Consider the following 19,048-nt stretch of genomic DNA (forward strand, 5'->3'; position numbering starts at 1 on the left):
TCCATACCTTGTTTCTGAAGTGTGGCAAATAATCAAATTTCTAACACAAAACACCCAACTTCTTATGCACAGCTATGCAAAGTCCATGATTTAAGATAGTGCTTATGTTTTCCTTCATTATAGAAGTTGGCATAGTCACTATTTCCTTATAGAAATTGTTATATCCTAAGTTATTTATTCCCTTTTTTGTGAATAATAGTAAATGGTTCTTCTGATAGGCAATTCAGATTATTGCTCACAAGGGCCATCAAATTATAGATGTATTAAAGTGCAGCAGGAATGAAATATCTATCACCTCAGAGCTTATGATGTGTCCAAAAATCTTGGAAATTTTAATAGGCTGTGAAATATTTTCCCACTGCAAGTCACTTTCACAGCACGCTGTGCAACAAATGATTTAACAATTACCAATCTATTCTTGGGTATCAAAGGCATTAATTAAAATGCAATTGCATGGCCTTTCTTGATGTATGCAATGCTTTCCTCCCATCCTCTCATAAGTAGAAACGTATGGTGAAGAAATCCCCCTTCAGTGTGAACTTCAGCAAGCAGAGTGAGAACTAGTTTGACAAGCTCTTGAAATAGCCCCGAAAAAATGTCACACAAGCATTACTTAAGCATTAAGGTGGTGTCTGTGTGTATGTCTGAAGATATTTTGCAGGCTATGGAACTAGTAAAACTCTTACTTGAGTCGACTACCATTTTATTTTCCTCATGTTTCTGCTTAGAGCTTTCCTTTTCTTTAACCAATTTTAATTTAGCCTTTATGACTCGTGTAAGAATACTTATTTGAAACTGAAATCCTACTCTCTGTTAAGAGGATAAAGCCTCCTCCAAAGCCAACATTCTTAGCAGTTTTTAAATTTGGTATGGAAAAAAACAACCCTTAGAGATCTCTTTCGTGCTTATACAGTAAAATGTGCAAACCACTCTATAACCTAATGCATTAACTTTATTTCCTACCTGTCTAACTGCATTGCGACCTGGTATACTTTACATTAGCTATTATTTCTGCAAATTCTCATTTTCTCTGTCAAATGATGCATGAAAGCCAGAATCACTACAGCTTAATGGAATAAGCCTCTTATCAGTGCTATATATCAAAGGCATCTCTCTCTCAACACCTAAGGACAGAGGGATCGTAAGTTCTAAAACAATTTCACTTGAATTCACAATAGGTCACTGGGTTTGAAGTTTTGCTGCAGCTGTTTACTTTTCCCTTGCTGTGGGGACAATGGTCAGTGCTCTGCTGTTATTTGTCCTTTACAGGCTTAAGTGTGCTGGAGGTCAGCATGGGGTTACAGATAAGAAAGGGTGTCAAGAGGGATTTCTTTGTCTCAAAGAAGCACTCTATTTGTCTCTATTACAGAAGTTTGAAAAAGAAAAACAGGTATGCATATTTGAAATAATTTCTATGATAATATTAATAGTTGATATAACAACATCAACAATAAAATGAATAATATAATAATGAATAATTGATATAACAGCAAAAAAAAGTTGAAAACAGTTTTATAAATCCAAGGCTGTGGTCACAGAGGCTACACCCAGAAAACAGAAGCACAGGTTTGGGGTGAGCTACAAGGAACAATGAGGCAGGAGAGGGGAGAGAAAGAGAATTCAGGTCCATTATTACCTTGATCTGGACTGACTGTCTCTGCATCACTTCTGAGCTTGTGGTAATAGTCCTTCATAGCTGCAAGGCACTCAGGATGATTCAAGTACCAGCCTGGAAAACAAGAGGCAAACAGGTATATGGATGGTTGTGTCCTTGCTAAATGAAAATCAAATAAATATTCCCAAATTACTTTTGGGGAAGGCAGGGGGAAGTCCAGGACTGCATAAAAGGTTCCAAACAGAGCAGTAAGAATCAAAGCAGCAAACTTTTCATACAGGTCCTCTTTTTCCACATTGTCTAAAGTCAAACTTCAGTTTTCATTTTCTTTAATCATATCATGCTTATGATGTTATGGGAGAAAGTGAATCTAACAAAGTGTTCAGGAGGCTGCCAACTACTACTTCCTTTCCCAAAGTCTCCCAAAGTTGCATCTTATCTAAATCTTCTAACTTCATGGAGATTTACCTTATAAAAACTCTATGTTTCATCTTCTTAGTTGCATCCTGGTATTCAGCCAAGCAGTATTTGGTTTTTCTTTCATGAGAAGACGATTATCTTATTATACTGACTTTCACATTCTTCATTATAGGATGTGTTCCTTGTCTTAAAAAACCACAAAACATAACATGGATTGAAGTAATAAGAATGAACATAGCATAAACTACCTTTTCTTTTTTTTGTAGCATTTCTGTGACATTGTGTTTATCTGGGAGGGTTTTCTCTCTCCAGCAGATTCCAGCAGCCTTGAGATGAATGAAAGGAAGAGTGAATTATTTCAGTGCACTTGCCAAAGGGGGAGCTGCTAAAAATTATTTGTATTTTTAAAGAAGCTGGACAAACAGATTTCAAAAAAGCTTCTATTCTTGCATCAGGACAGTTGTGGCAGTAGAAGACTGTGCTTATGAGTATTCAGCTCACATGGGATATAAATGAACAAGTGCTGACAGAGGGCAGGTGTACTGACTTCCTTCCCAGGTATGAAGGGACAGTATAGCTGGAGGCACAGAACTGATATCAATTCATTTCTTTCTGAGGCCATGAAGGGTTTATTTTTCTAACTTTTTACTTTTAGTGCAAAGGACATTTGACAAGGACTGACTCAGTGAACCAATCTTTTTAGTGTGACTTATGAAATCAAGCCATGAATCTTTAAACCTAGTGATATAAGTTATGTTTTCAAAGTATCATGACTTGCTGAATATTATGTTATTTTCCAGTTTTAAAAGTTCTGAAGTAGAGAGCAAAAACAGCACTATGTGATGTATAGTATCAATTATACAACACAAAATCATCACTTTATCATATATATATATATATTATATGTGACTTTGGACCCTATGTAAAGAGGATTTATAAAATGAAAGTTCAATAATAGCACAACCACTATCAAAAAGGCTGAGAGTAGACTTTTGGTCCTTTCCCAGTACAGATACAAGTAATAAATACTGAAATATTTCCACCATGTTTAATGATCACACTTTTTCTATTGAAAACATTTCTAAACATTGTTATTGTATTGAAACCAAAGAGTTATTTCTTCTCCTACACACATCCACTGATGTAAGGAAATGGTTGACAATCAACGTTCCTTTCAAAATCCAAGTTACTCCTTTCAGGATCTGCTTCCTCTGCAGGTGAAGTTGTCTTATCAGTTCATGGATACAGTGATAACGCTGTAATATTAAAAGAACTAGTGTGCTTAGCAGACACCATGGAAGACAGTTCACAAACATACATTTATTATATATTGTGACATTAACCCCTGATTAACTCTCTCATTTTGTGAGAACTGGGTCCTTGTCACAATGGAGGTCTATTTCCCAAGGCCACCAGAAGCCCCCATGCCAATGGACTTCAGATGCTCTGGGCAAGCCTAACCCTGTTTTGTTTTGTTGTTTGGGGGTTTTTGTTTGGTTTGTTTGTTTGTTTTGACTACCACATCTCTACCAGTTGAATCATTGTCAGGCAGTTTTCACAAGTGCCCCACAGGATACCTGTAATCCCCTACTTTCACTTCTCTGCTTTTCAATTTACTTCTCCAACCCTACTACCAGCTACCTTTTTGTCCCTTTTCCACTTTTGGTTTTTTTCTCTATCTCTTAATTTCTAATCAGCTTCTGCCTCTGGTAAAGGCTACTAGAAACTCTTTATTCTCAGTGAGATTACAAATCTCTCACAAATTTCAATCAGGTGCCCATGAATGGTCTCTCCTCCTGCCTGACTTGAAACACACCCGAGGGAAGGTATGTACCTGCTCTCACAGTAGGGTTGCTGGATTTCACTTGTAACTCCAGTAGAAAAACAAGAAAATGGGAAGTTTGAAGGAGATGGAAATCTTTCTTGTCAGGAGTCCCCCTCAGCTGTGCTGAGGTCTCTGCCTGGTTCTAACCAAAACCTTTTATCCTCCTGCCTTGCCCCAGGTATGCAGACAGCACATGTATCTAGAATCTAGAAATAAGGAGCATGGATATAACAACTGCTGTTCCTTTCCCCGTGTGACTCACTGCAGTGACTAAACACTGATTATAAAAGTTAAAAAGAAAGATAGTGATGTTTTTTACTCTATCCCTCTGATTTCAGTAAGTATTTATCAGGGTGTAGAGGATGGGGAATGAAGGATTAGTGTAAATTAATAAGTTGGAAAAACAGTTACAGACTGATCACCTGAGCTGATCTCCATCTTGCTATAAATTAAAACAAACAAACAAACAAACATCAAAACAATGCATAAAACTGAAGGCAGAGGACTTCCATTGCTTTATACTGGTGGTCTCAAGCACCCCACGCCTCACTGGTGTGAGAGTGTGTTAGCACTTCATAGAGATTAGAAAACACAAGAATTTTGTTTCACCTCACAGAAACATCAATTGTCATTTCAGAGGGAGGGTCAATGGGCAATCAAGCCTGAAGGGGCAGCAGGGTGAGAAAGCAACAAGAGAAACAGGTGACAGCAGGAAGCAAGAGCAAGCAGCTTCTTTCAGTCAGGGATGTTGTTTACTCTTGCTCCTCTGGTGTCCCTTTCTGTCACCTAAGGTACTACCTTCCACTGCCTTAGACTGTCAGTATGACTACCATTCTTCCTCCCCAGAATAATCTCTGGGTTTTCTGAGTATGGGAAAGATCTAGTTTTCTCAAAACCCTGGCACCAGAATGAGTTATCTGGGTGTGGGTCACCCCAGGCTAGGACTAGGAAGAGGAATGTATTGTTAGTTCTGACAAGAACGAGCTTTCTGCAATCACTGAACATGGCACAATCACTCTAAAAAAAGTATATGACAATTTTCATTCTTAAGTGTCCCAACGTGCAGGTCAACCCAGGGCAACAATTAATACCCATAAACAATATTTGTTGTGATTACATTCATAGCTCTGAACCATCACTGATGGAATTGCTAAAGTAAACAGTTTGTGGTTTGTTTGTTTTTTTTTAACTCTTCCTCCTTGTTCATATAGCCCTGATTTCTTCAGATGCTGACATTTTATAAATGTCATAGTTTATGAGGAAATAATAAAACCCCAGATAACACCACACAACACTGTGACCTTTAGCTGAGGGATTGCTCTAAGTTCTTTAGTAAGCTCAGTAAAGAAATTCGGAGGTGAAAATTCAGGTTCTAGGAAGTAATTGAAGACTTCAAAGGTCACAGATTTTCTGTCTGTGAGTCAGACCCAGCCATATTTTTTCTTAAACTTGATGCTTGTGATTTGATTTTGCAAATGACCTGCTTTAGCAACAAATTATAAACAGCTTTACCTGAAAATTTGGAAATTTTCATTATTATTTGGAACTGATTTTTTTTTTTGCAGTGATCAGTCTAATCAAACCTAAAGGTACACCAAGCATTAATTGTTTTGCTTAGGATATAGATTCTGTGAATATGATTCCATGGCAGTATTTCTAGTATATCCTCTTAACAGGTACGCATTGGCATTTAATGAGCCATTCCCAAAATACAGTTAGAGAAAAATGTATTTTGCTGATATTTAAAAAAGATTATCAGAATTGTTTTGAAGACATTTGAGTGCTACGATAGCTTCAATAGGTGTTTTGACATTTAAGGATGTTATCATAGCTTAAACAGCTGTCATGAAAACAGAGAATATCTACTGCTCTTCCCCTGACCTATGCACATGTGTCCCAGCAGAATTACACAGATGTTTATTCCCCAGACTGCAAGAATTGAGGAGAGTGTACCAGTCCAGTTTATACTGCCTAGAAAATGGAACTAGACACAGAATGTCAATATATTTAGATTTTCAAATGGGGCAGTCATTAAACCATATTCCACTGCTCAAAGAATTCATAGGAAGCAGCATGAAATGTGGAGCTACAATAATCAGAAGCAGGAGAACAAAAAAACAGCTAAAAAAATAATACTTAGCCAACAAATCAATGTGTGCAGAAAAAAAGAGAAAAAAAAAATCATATTTAAGTATTTAGGTATGGGATAAAGTGTATTTATCAAGTCAGTCAATGAAGTGTAGACTTATTATAAGTGCAGGGATAGTACTATTGTGATGGCAAAAATAGTCACTTTTTCTGTGTGCTGTATTTGAAATAAGAGGAGGAAGAGCCTCTGTGAAGTTATGGGAACAGAAACTTTGTTATAGGAAGCACAAGATTAAGTATTACTAATCCCAGAAAAGGCAGTGAAGATATCCAATGAGATATGTTTGGTGCAACAAATTTCACAGAGATTGGTAACATTGGAAAAATGTGAATGACAGGTCACTGTTATAGGACAGTTTTAATTGCTCAGGTGGTCTTAAACCCACAACTTTTGGTTTAAAAGTCCCGGGAAAAGAAAATGTAAATTGTATCTTTGTTTGAATAGGAAGTTTGAAATATGCACAGAAGCTATCCTGGATAATCAGCGTGTGCTCATATGAGAGCTCTATATTTTTAAAGTCACTGAATTTCTGAATACATACATAAAGAGAACATACATATATTCTTGTCCCGACTCCAATAGATTCATTCTGCAATTTCAGAAAAGAAAGTAGCAATACAGGATACAGTACAACAAAATATTTCACATTTGCCTTAGTTGAAGGTTTAAATGACTCAACTTATCTCCTAAAGCACCCTGATCACAATTGCCGGAATTCAAAAAATTCCCACCATCGACAGGCGGTGAAAAGAAATTATTTGATCAAAGTCTAAAGGAAGCTTTTTTTTTTTTTGCAAAGTCCGGCATCTGTTCAATTACTGTCATGCAGGAAGCACACAAGCTTCCTGCTACAATGGTATGAATAGTGATAGTCCTGACACATACACTTAAGAGTACTGTTAAAATATTAATAACTTTATAATAGAAAAGGAAGCATTTCAGTAGTTTTACAGTCATACCCCAATTAGCTATAAATGTTACTGTTGGTGTGAGCACTGCGGATCTCTCAACTCTCAAAGTAATATTGCATTTGGGTAAGAACTGGGAAGTCAGTTCTAAAATAAATTAAAAAAATTAAAAAAATTTTTCCAGCACGTGTAGTAGCCTACTTGGTAGCTCCATGTAGAAATTTTAGTGCTTTGGTGAATTATACATCCTGCAAATATTGCAAAAAAGAAAGTAACAGTTGCTTCACTGTAACTGTCTCTGAACTACAGTAGCATCATTTTGTAGCACAATTTATTATGAAATAACACAAACCCATGAAATTCCTCAGCTTCTTGGGTCATGTAGAATAACCTCCTAATGCCTCAACTGTAGGAAGAAATTTCTGTAAAGTTTCTACCTATCTTCTTCAAACTCTTTCTCCATTCACATTTTATGAGTGTCAATTTGTTGCAGCTCACACTTTTAAATTTATTAAGTCTTGTTGGGATGTGGTGGGTTTTTTTTTTTGTCAAAAGCCCCATTTCAGGCTTAGAGGGCTTTTGCATGTCACTGCTGACTGAACTCCAAGAAAATGATATATCATTACATCTCAGTCCTCAGCTACCTACATATATAATGTATTTTAGAATAAAAGATTCATCAGAAACAGCTAAAGCTAGGAGTAGATAAAATCATAGATTTTCCTGTCAATAATGGGAACTCTTGTACTCACAAAGAATAATTTTAGGGAAAAGCCTATTTTATATCCAGATATAACTATATCTTCCTTAATCTTGAAAAAGAAATTTGCTATTCCAGTTACCTACTTTTAGAAGTAAAATCCACTGAAAGTTATGATTATGATTGTACAATAAACAACACTACTACAGATAAACAATAAATGCTTTGCCAACGTAAAAATGCATTTTGTTTAAACTTAACATGCAATGATTATGAAAGACAGCACAGGATCTATCTCTACAGATTTTGCAGTGTGACTCATTTGTAATAACCATCAACCTCGTTAACAGAATTCTGGTAGAAATTATTCTGTCACAGCAAAGAGTATTTTAAATACACTTCGCACATTTAACACCAATTTATAAATTCATTTTTTCTTCATACTTTGCACTTATATTGTACATCTTAAAAAATGACCTCACATGAACCCGTGAAGTCAAGATCATATAAAAATTGTGACTGAATGCAATAATTGCTGGGTACTAGAAAGAAGTAAGACATCAGGTTTCACATGTAGAGCAGCATGTGGGAAATATTAATTAGAAATTATTAGGAACCTAATCTGAGGGTCATTTAGGAAAGGTCAGTTGAAACTGTTTCAAAGAGGAAATAGAAAGAATATGAATGCCTCTCTCCTTCCCTCTTCCATCATTAAGCACTCATTATGAGACATGATTAAGCAAAGTGTTTGAAATCCTGCAACTAGTGGTTCACTTAGTCTGTGCAGCAGCAGGTTAAAGATGGTTCTGCAGTGGATTGAGCCATCTAATGAGATAGTCTGATAAAGATTTCACGCAATAGGAATCGTGTTCTTCAAAAATCCTTAGAGATTGAATTTTCCCCTGTGCTGGTTTTTTTTTCTAAAGAGAGAAAATGATGAATTTCTATACAAAACCATTCATCCTTAAAAGAAACTAGCTAGGTAAGGTGCAGGGATCAGGAAAGTGAAATTCTCTTTTTGAGATTCATTAGTAAGAGAACCTGTTCAAGGTATTTCATTACTGCTTTGGCAAGAATGAGGGGGAAATACACCTTGTTGTCATTCTTGAGGAAACCTGGCTTTGAAAAGATGTGCTGCAACAGTAAAGCAATGCTCTGAAGCAGGATCAGAGAGGTGTGAGTTTTTTGATGAGTCACCGAGAGGTCTTAAGGTGGGGAGAGGAGGTCTGATAACAGAGTTCCTATTCGGGCTTCTGATTCTGTTTCAGGAAGCTGTGGATGTAAGTGGAAGTCTCTGCTTATCTCCTCACTGATCCATTAAATCCCTTCCTGGTTCACTGATCAGTTTTGAGGGTAACTTCAAGAAGTTACTGTTGCTTGTAAAAGTTAATGGGTTTGATTCCCTGGTGCACTAGTTTGGGGTTTTTTTAAATGCAAAAAAGGTAGAACCCAGCTGCTGTGAGAACCAATGGTGGGAGTATCTCTTAGAAGTAACTTCAGTAACACTCCTGGGCTGCATTAACTTCTAGTTGTGGCTGTAAGAAACACCATCAAGGGAAAAAGGATACAATTTGGACCCCTTCCTCAAGAAATATCTTTTAAAAAGTGTCTTCTATGGCCTGCTACAGGACTACAAAATAGATTTCAGTCTACTTGACTAATGGTGATGCCTGGGCCACGTTTACCAAATCTGTGGAAAAGCCATCACTACATAAACTTTGTCACGTTCTTGACAGCTTCCAATCACAGGTCTTACACATTAAAGCCTCCTCAGAACTGATGATGCCTTTTCCTTCCAAATCTACTCTGTCTTTGCACCAAACTAGAGATTTAAATCAGCTCTTCCAATGTCACTCTCTTGGGACTTAATAATTTTTACACAAGATATGTAAATATACAGAAAGAAAGAATAATCCTAAGAAGAGAAATATGTGCTGCTGTACTGTCCAGCTTCCAGGTGGAAGGGAATGTTTTTAATCTAGCTATTTTTATATTCTATGTTCGCTACAGTAAACAAATAAACAAAACAAACCAGTTCAAATGGGCTTCAGTTAGGTAACAATTATCAGCTCAAATGTAAAACTGAAGAAAACAGAAAAACAATCACTAAAACTATCGGCTCAAACTAAAGTTTAAGTTTATAATATCATAAGATTTACAAACCCCTTCCTTCAGTATAAAAATATCATAAATAACTCTCTGACATTAAAAGCTTTATTTTTAGAAATTTAAAGTTTGAAAATACGGAGGAAGTTTTTTTCCACTTTTTTTCTTCAACTGGGACAAAAATACTTGCCAGTTCAGCTCTATAAACTCGTCAATACAAATCTATGGAAAAAAGGTATTTAAGGAGCAGATTTAGCCCTGGCATACAACTTTGTTCTCAGCTTACTCATAATTAATGAGGAAGAGCTTTTACTGTCTCGCAAATGCAACAACCCACTTCAGCACCCATCATTTGGTTTGAAACAGTGAGATTACTCAGTCTCAAATGCACCACTGAAACAGCCACTTCTGCCAAACATTTGCAACAATTATTTCTTGAATGCCATTCAGAGATAAACCAAAAAAATACAAAAGTCCCAAAACCAACATAAAGATTAAAAAACCCTCAGCCTTCATTTGATTAAGAATTTTCAATTGTTGACAGCAGAATAAAATTTGTTTTGTTTTGTTTTTTGTTTGGTTGTTTTATTCTGGAGAAGTACCTCTGTCTTTCTCACAGCTACCTTGAGTTTTATCCCATCTTCCTCTCCAGATGCTGTTCATATTTCCAGATTTTTCCTCAGGTCTAATTTTAAAATGGAGGGCTATTTGGAGAAGAACTTTTCTCAACTAAGATTTTGAGATTTCAAAACATTGTTTTGCTCTGATTCTAAACAGAAACATCATAAACTCCACAAGGGAAATACACTTGTCTGAAGACAATTTGTTTTGCTTCAAACAGATGCTTTTTAAACTTTATATTTGGTATTATAACACAAAATATGTTACATATATGTAACATATATTACATACATGTAACATATGTTACATACATACATGTAACATAGAGGAAATATAGAATATTGGTATTAAAACACAAACATGAAAAAAAATTAAAGCTTGTTCTAACCTCTGGCTGGATTCAGACATCCACCAAGAACTCAGAGGTGTGGGATCTCTGGAAAGGCTTTCACTTTGGACAAGTTATAGAACCAGCCTGACAGGTTTTATATGAGCAGAGTTACTGTTTGTTAGTTCTTTCACATGACCTTACATATTTTGGAAGTATCATTGCATAAACGTTAAAGGAGATTGAGGTACCACAAGAAAAATGTTTTTCTGCTCCACACACTGCAATGCTGTTATTAAATTGGTTGTTCCCAGCTCCCTACGCTCCTGAAATCACTTAAATTCATTCATGTTTCAAACATCCCACTCCACACTCTTCTGAGTGACAAGTCTTTCTCCCTGTACAACACTGCTTGCTTGGCTTAATACAAAAGTATAACTGGTACAAAGATATTGAGAGTGGGAATGCCTTTTCAGTAAGATATTTTCATGTATTTAAGGAGTTTTAAAAGGTTTAATAGTACTTATCAGTTTTTATGTATAAAGTATATATTATAAGAATATCTAGAGTTACCCCTTCAAAAACATCTTGGATTCTTCTGTTATTTTGGGAGCATCAGGCAGTGAGGTACACACACTTATATTTACTGTGCTCCATCACCACTGCATTCAGTATAGTAGACCTTGGTTCTATTCAAAGGCACCAGCTCAAGCCCTTATCCAGCAACATTGCAAAATAAAATGCATGTTCCACGAATTAACACACTCATCTGTCTGCTTTAGAATTATATACATGAAGCAAACTAGGAAAAGTTACAAACTTGGAGTAAAACAACAACAAAAAGTTTTTTCTCAAATGATGATTAAGTATCCTTCTTCTTCCAGGAACTCTTTACTATGTGCATGCAATCTGCATGTGGGAATATTCCAAAGATTCCCTCAGTTCCACACACCAAATCATACATAATGCAAGCAGTAATCCAGAGTGTCCTCCTTCAGGTCTGTCTACAGCTGGCCACGCACAGTTTGCCAACATAAAACCTGGTTTAATTATTTCACTGCTTTGTCTTCTCTCAAGCCATTGGAACTTTGTTACTATCAGCTCTCTCAGAGCAAGATCTTTACACCAAGAGAGGATAAGACCCATCCTTGAAACAATAAATACTCAGTTTGTACTATAAATCAGGAAAATCTTTCTTTCCCTCACAACCCTTCACATAAAGATTTACAATGGCTAGTAAAGAGAGTCTGAAAAGACAGTCTATAAAGGTATAGCTCCCCACAGTAGCTTTTTAAGGTTTACCTCTTTATCTACAACAACCTAGGGATAGAGGATGCTTTGTTTCCATCTACAGGTACCTGACAGAAAGATGAACATTTTAGTTGCAGGGTCATATTCCCTTTCTCTGTTCTTCCAAGACAAAGTATTTTTCTTCATTAAAATTGCTATTTCTACCTAATGCACTTCCATCCATCCACATAATTTTCTTCTTATGACTGGCTAGCACTTCTCCAGAAATAGTTTGTTCTTTTATTTGGTTACTGTTGTGCACTTTGGGAATGTTCCGCATTCTGCCTGAACTGTCTCTGATTTTTGTAAAGGGTTCTGTTATGCCTTGAACACATTCTTGAAATCATATTACTGTCCCAAAGTGAATAATCATGACCCTTTGAAAAAGGGTTTCGAAAGGTCTCTCTCTGTGGCATCCTCGTGTCTGTCACACATCAGCAACCATTTTTTGGGTAGAAGATGAAACCAACTGTATTAGGACTGATTTGTTCCACAAGATGCCACAATGTGACAAAGTATATCAAAGTGAAGATAATTTACAGTTATCAAGGTAGCACCTATAATCTAAATAGAGATTAGTCACTCCAGAGGAAATGGCTCTTCAGTTACATCCTAGGAGTTAGAGGGAAATTCTCTTCCCATGTATTGAAAATCTGGACCTTATTAAAACCATTCTGAATTTACTTCTAATTCAGAAAGGCAATTAGTGCACTCCATGGCCACTCATCTTAATTATGAGAAGTAGTAATCAACTCAAAAACCCACGAATCCATTTCTCTATAAAAAACAAGTCAAGTTTTCAGTTAGCTACAGGAATTCTAGTTCTGTGTCATTAATCTTTTTATCTACATAATTTAGGCTACTTCTTTTTCTTACATATAAACCAACACATCACAGGTTTGAAAATGCTTGTACTGAGCAGACAGACATACATCTTCTTTTAGACAGATTAATAAGTTTTTATGAAGCAGAAAGCTCATTTAGGAATTATGTCTGAGACTGTATTGCACAGCCTTGTCTGTACAAGTACCTTAAAGGTGATAAAATATTTAAAACTACTTTAATGAATCTATTCTTATCTCTAAAAGAAAAGAAGGGGAGGGTGCAATTCACGCCGTTAGTGTTTAATGGAAAAGGTTTATGTACTGCTATTTGTGTGGCACATTTGTCAACCCTTTCTTTTACAGAAGGGAAAAAAAGTATTCTGAAAGGTCTCACACCGTTCCTTACATGAAATTACCCATCCCCAACTTCAAGAATCCAATGTTAATTGTAAAATATGTGACTCCTACTGCTCACAGAATTTAAAAGTCTAATGAGGAAAAGTACACTAAACAACTGAAAGAGCATTTAATGAGAGATTGTTTTCCCCTGATGGGCATTATCAGACCTCTTGATGACCATAGTTCTGTTTTTCTTAATTTTCATAGCCTTTTTACACTGTGCAAAAACTGCAGATAAAATAGAGGGCACATTGACTTAAGTAAAAGGTTTTTCATTAGCTTTGGTTAAAAAAAAAATGAGGGGGTTTTCATCAGCTTCAGTAGCAATGCTTTTATTCCTAAGCGAATTTTGCTGGAAAAACTTCAGCCAAACCTCACCTATATTTTAACTGAGAAAGACTGGCAAAAAATCATGTCCTTTTCTTCTCATTTGGCTTATTCTTTTCCAACAATGTGTTTTCTGGTGTTGAGAAGTCATACTTTTTAAAATTTACATTATATTTGTTCCCTATTTTAATTAATTTTCACCAGGGAAGCATGGTAGACTGGATTTTCCATCCAAATAATGCTAGGTTCTCGTCTATGAATAGAACTGCTGTGTTCTTCTCTGTGTGGCAAAAAGGTCTTAATGGTAATGAAAACCATATTTTTTCACATTGGAGTGAAGCACTCTGTGTCATTAAAGCAAGGGACTGAGAGGTAAATCATCAGGGTCATCGAGCAGCTGTGGGCAAATAATTTAGAACAGCCTTCCCTAACTCATTAAATCAGCCAGCCAATTCAGATTTCACATATGCAACATCCATGAAAATCAGGTCAATCACCTGAAGTGCCCATACCCGAGTTTATCACGCATGCTTTATGAGATGAGAGGTAATCTCTGTGCCATTTTTTTCTCCCTAAGATTAAAAATATTTTGGTTCTTTCACGAAGGTATATAAGAAGACCTAACTAATTAATTTAATGTACCACTATTACTGAGTAATTAAACCTCAAAGATCCACAGATGAAACTCTATCATTAAGGAACTGGCGCTCAGAAATGTGCAGCTGATGGTAGCAATAGCAAGTGGTTCTAATGAGGTCACAACATAAACCTCTCACTTCTTACTGAGTATAATAATCCATTAGGATTAAAAAAATAATGGTAGCAAACATTTCTTCTTTCATGATTATAAGAAAAAAGTGTGAAAAGATACTGTTCAGTCCATTGCTACCAATTCTGACACTGAATGGCTGACAACTGCATTTCTGTCTGAGAGAAGGCATTAAAGGTTTAGAAAGATTAGAGAAGAAACTGATTTAGAGTGTAACATTATCCTCTGACCTAATACACATAAAGAGTAACATGTCCTAAGATTAGAGAGCACATCCAGGCAGGGATGTGGAAAGGTTGTATCTGATGAATGATGCAGCATTATTAATTGCTGACTATTCAAGGTAGATTCCAACAGAAAGACACTTCCTGTATCTTTTACTCTTTCTCTGTCCCCCACCTCCCAAAAATGTCCAGTTATGTGGAAAAAACTGTATTTTCTACCACTTCGTTTAAGAGTCATGGGACATTACCTAATTCATGACTTCAAACAAAAAAATTAGCTAGAACTAGCTGCTGCCCTAAAAAGTCTGGATTCTGCAGGTTTGAAATTCAAAGTCAAATACTGTAGGTCCCCCTTTCACTTGCAGTACTCCTCATTTAGCAAGCAGAGACTTCATCTATGCCCTACAGATCAATTTGGCCTTAAGCAGGTTGTGCTCATCAGTTACCAGCATAATCATGTCTGCTTATTATTTTACTAGTCCCTGAAAAATGGAAAAATATCAAGGATGAATTGCATAAAAGAGGATCAACTTGACCAGAACTTCAGAACTAGATCTCATACTGAAAAGCCTTGGAAAACAAATGCAAAAACTGCAGGACCTACTTTTTAGCTTAGAAATATTTTCTAAATACCCAAATAATAACCAGTGCCTAAGATCCAAAGACATTAAAAGGTATCTCCCCTCCCTATTTCCTGTTATACCAGATACTTGCAAAAAGCAGCACTTTAGAAATCAACCCTTTTTCTTTTCACTTTGAAAAAAACCCCAAACTTTCTGTCAAACCAATTCATTAATATAAAAAGATTTTCCACAGCTAAAAGCTGTGCGATACATTTGGCACATCACAAGGGCACAGTGTCAATTGTTTGTAGCAGTGGAGATGATTTTGTTGTTTACTTCCCTGATCACCACCTTCTACAGAAAATTCAAAATAACTGTTGCATTATGTAAAACTGTGTTCAGTAAAGCCTGGGTTTTACAATTTTTTTTTCCTATTGTACATCGGATTTAGTTAATCTGAAATCTGTAAAATAATGTTTCATGTAATTAATTCAAATATCATACATAATTAGAAATTATAGAAGTGAAGGAGTATTATTTTCCCTGGGTGAAGTAGGACAACTGTCACAGTTGAGCCACCTTAACTATTCTGAGATGCAATTAATAGTTGAGGATCCTTTCTTGAGAAGTGCTATAGACCATAAGGGTTTTTTTCTCTGCAGGATCATGCAGTACTAAATTACAGCTTCTGTCATTTACCATATTATATAATGCAGAATTGGAAAGAGCCAATGACACGGTAGAAATTCACCACTGTTTCATGATCCTTTAGCTTGCAGTGGACTGGATTCTCTGATAATTTAGTTGTGTGACTGTGTTTCAAAAGACAGTTGAGTGGAAACGCTACTCTGAAAGAAGACATGCCACCCACAGGAAAAAAAGTAGCACAGAAAGGAACAGCAGCAACTTACGTTCACAAGGCAAAGAAATCACTAAGACCTCAATACCTAAGCAGACGAGAGCTCAACAACCTGCCATCCCATTCAAACTGCAACAAGAGAGACTAAAATACTTTTATACACTAGAACAGTGATAGCTTTTAAAAGCAAACTCAGTGTGTAATCCAGAGAAGTGCCTAATAGCCTTGGTAAGCAAAAAGAGGATAAATTACAACAATATCATGGACTTCTTTTGTAGGGAAAGTAATTTGGTACATAGTAGTATCTAAGTTGGGCTAAAGACCTTCCTTTCTTTCTATAAACTGAGGTGGGATGAATGAGTTGCCATGTAGCATCATTCACTACCAGAAGCACTGGAAAGCATATTAACAACTAGTACTATGCCATTATCAGATACTATATGAACAGACATAAAGCATATTAAAATAGTCCTGTCAACAGTTCATGATTTAAGGTTGCAAGGCATGAAAAACCCTCTTCTTTTCCAGTCAGGGACTTTTTACTCCATTCTCTGCATTATAAATATTCTAGAGTACAAAGCAGCAATGGCTTCAGTACTGCTTAGACTACTCAGAGCTGATGGTGTGCAGAAGATAAGCCCCTGTCATAAAAATCCCATGCAAGTTGCAGACCAGATCAAGTGAGGAGATAGACCAAAAGCCCAGGAAGGTAAGGGCTACACAGGCACCATCAGCACACCCCTGTGGAGATTACCACCTCCTTTATGCAACAAGGCCTGTTTTACAAGGTAGTGCTGCCTTTCATAATAAGCACTGTATCTTCTAACCTGAGCAGCAAAGTTACAGCAGAGGAGTCCATCCCAAATCTACCCAGCATGAGATGTCTCTTCCAGGGAATCAGTAAAAAACCAAGTACCACCATTCCAAATGGGAGAGAGTTTTTAACAATTCAATGGTTAAATTGAATTTGATTATTTTTATTCTTTTTTTTTTCCCCTTAGTATAAACTTGCAGCAAACTGCTTTCATTTCTTAGTTAAGATTAACATGTTGAAACCTATGATAATTGTGGCACATGATCATGACACATGTAAGAACATAAGGAGACATCATAGAGGAAGTGCAAATCCTGGGATCTTCAATCACTGGAATGGACAGCTGTCAGCTCAAATGAACTGTCACTTAAAACCAACTGCTGGAAGTATAAATGAAAACAGAAATTTAGTGAGGGAGATCATTGTTATGAACATCTGCTCTCCAGAGCTCTTATTAACTGGTGGCATCTACAATTCCTGGAGGAAAACCAGGACACCCTTGAAATAATTCTACCTGTGACAAACTTCTATAACGGAAACAGTTAATCCAGAAATGCAGAGTGACAGGATCCCTGCATTACAGAGCTTTGGTTCTGATGTGCCCTTCCAGAGGTCAGTCAATGTGTCATAAACTTAAATGGAACAATAATTGCTGTGTTGAAAAACCTACACTTGATTATTTTTCTTTCAATTTAGTTCATATGACTGTAACACTCAGGTAATTAAGTGGTCATACTCACTTTGAAAATCATGCAATCAGAGGCCTACACCCTACAGTTCGCAGGTAAAAATGTGAATACTCACAATTGTCTTGATCTCAGGGAAACAAGACGTACTGTAGCTTGCAGGTTCACTGCCAGAGCCCACTTCCAGACAAACTTGTGTGACCATGATGATAACAGGGGTGTGACAGCACAATAAGGCTGCCTCTGATTGCAGCTTAAGAAATGAGCAGGAAGTTTCCAGAAGGTATTTAGACAATATTTTGATGTATTGAAGTGGATTTGATTCCGTAATTAAAGGTTCAGTGAGCCTTTACACACTATCTTTCAGAAGACGCTCTGCTGAAGCAGGTAATGGAACTGGTAAGGAAGGCAATTAACCAGGTGAAATATTAATGGAAATCATCCCTGAATTTTTTCAAGACACAATAGCCATAACAAACATGCCTTAATTGTACAGTTACAAAAATCTCAAAATTACAAAAATAATCAGATAAACAGTTGCCTTACAGTACAAATGCAAATTGCAAACACACTTCTAAGGGAAATACAACTATAAGAAAAAGATCAAGGCCTTAATCTAAGCATACCTTCCATGATTGCAAAGATTGACTTCAACAAGGCAGTCCTAGGAATTTAAAGTCAACTCTATTTGTCAGTGCACCAAATTGAGTATGTTCAGACAATGCAATTAACACTCAGCTATTTTCAGAGCTTGCAAGCCTGCAAAGTTACTTTCTAAATGGCAATAACTTTAACTTGAGGTTATATTTGGAAATTTGTATTGTGACCGATAACAAACAATGTGTACAACTGCTGTACAAAAACAAAGCCTGCCAAAGTTACTTGCTTTGGGTGAAATTCATAATCTGTTCCAGACTGCCTGAACTACCAAGAATATCTCTTTGTGATGAAGTCATTGCTGGCTTCTTATCTAAATATAAGTGCAAGTTATAGGAAAAGGGAGCTTATTTTTAAAGAAAAAGTTATTGTTGTCCTCAGTGGCAACTTATCTATTGATGTAACAGCTTCTATTTCAGTATTTCTTTTAGAAGAATTGTCTGAAAGAGTCGTTGTGTCTTCAAATGTATGACACAAAACCAAGACTATGGGAGGATTGTCTCTCTCTATTTATACACCACCCTCCCCAAACGTCTAATTCTTCCAGACTCTATATTCAGTAAAGCTTTGATAGTCTTAGATCAATGCCTAATATCCTAGCTCTCTAGCAAAATAAAGCTTTTTTGATAACCACTCCTTTCAAGCCTCTATTCATCCTAAAACCATAGAATAATGAAGGCTGGAAAAGACCTCTAAGATCATCAAGTTCAGGCTTTAACAGAAAGGAGTCCTTAAGAAATTATTACAGATGAAATCTGCAAAGTTGTGTTCCACCCTGCTCTACAGAGCAAAAACACCCTCAAGCCTCCAGCCAAAGTTCAGAAATGATTTATCTGCCTCTGCTTATCTAGTGCTAGTTGGTTAAAGAATTTCATGGTTCTTGTTCCATGGGTCAATTGGGATGGAAGGTGGGACCTGGAACAATCCAAATGTGTTTTCCTATTCCTGATCTCAATGGAAACAC

The 19,048-nt window shown here is 36.4% G+C and overlaps 1 long non-coding RNA gene across 1 annotated transcript in view; it reads right to left on the minus strand.

The window, feature by feature from the left end:
- Positions 1-1,636: 1,636 nt before the first annotated feature.
- LOC126635601 (uncharacterized) overlaps positions 1,637-19,048 on the minus strand; it is a 60,765-nt gene continuing 43,353 nt past the window's right edge. Inside the window, exons 2-3 of the long non-coding RNA XR_007627751.1 lie at positions 2,084-2,221; positions 1,637-1,729 (exon numbers count right to left, since the gene is read on the minus strand). This is a non-coding gene — a long non-coding RNA (uncharacterized LOC126635601). The remainder of the gene's footprint in view (positions 1,730-2,083; positions 2,222-19,048) is intronic.

Source organism: Myiozetetes cayanensis, unplaced genomic scaffold (assembly GCF_022539395.1).
Source record: "Myiozetetes cayanensis isolate MyiCay16 unplaced genomic scaffold, myiCay2020 scf12, whole genome shotgun sequence".
Classification (NCBI taxonomy): domain Eukaryota; kingdom Metazoa; phylum Chordata; class Aves; order Passeriformes; family Tyrannidae; genus Myiozetetes; species Myiozetetes cayanensis.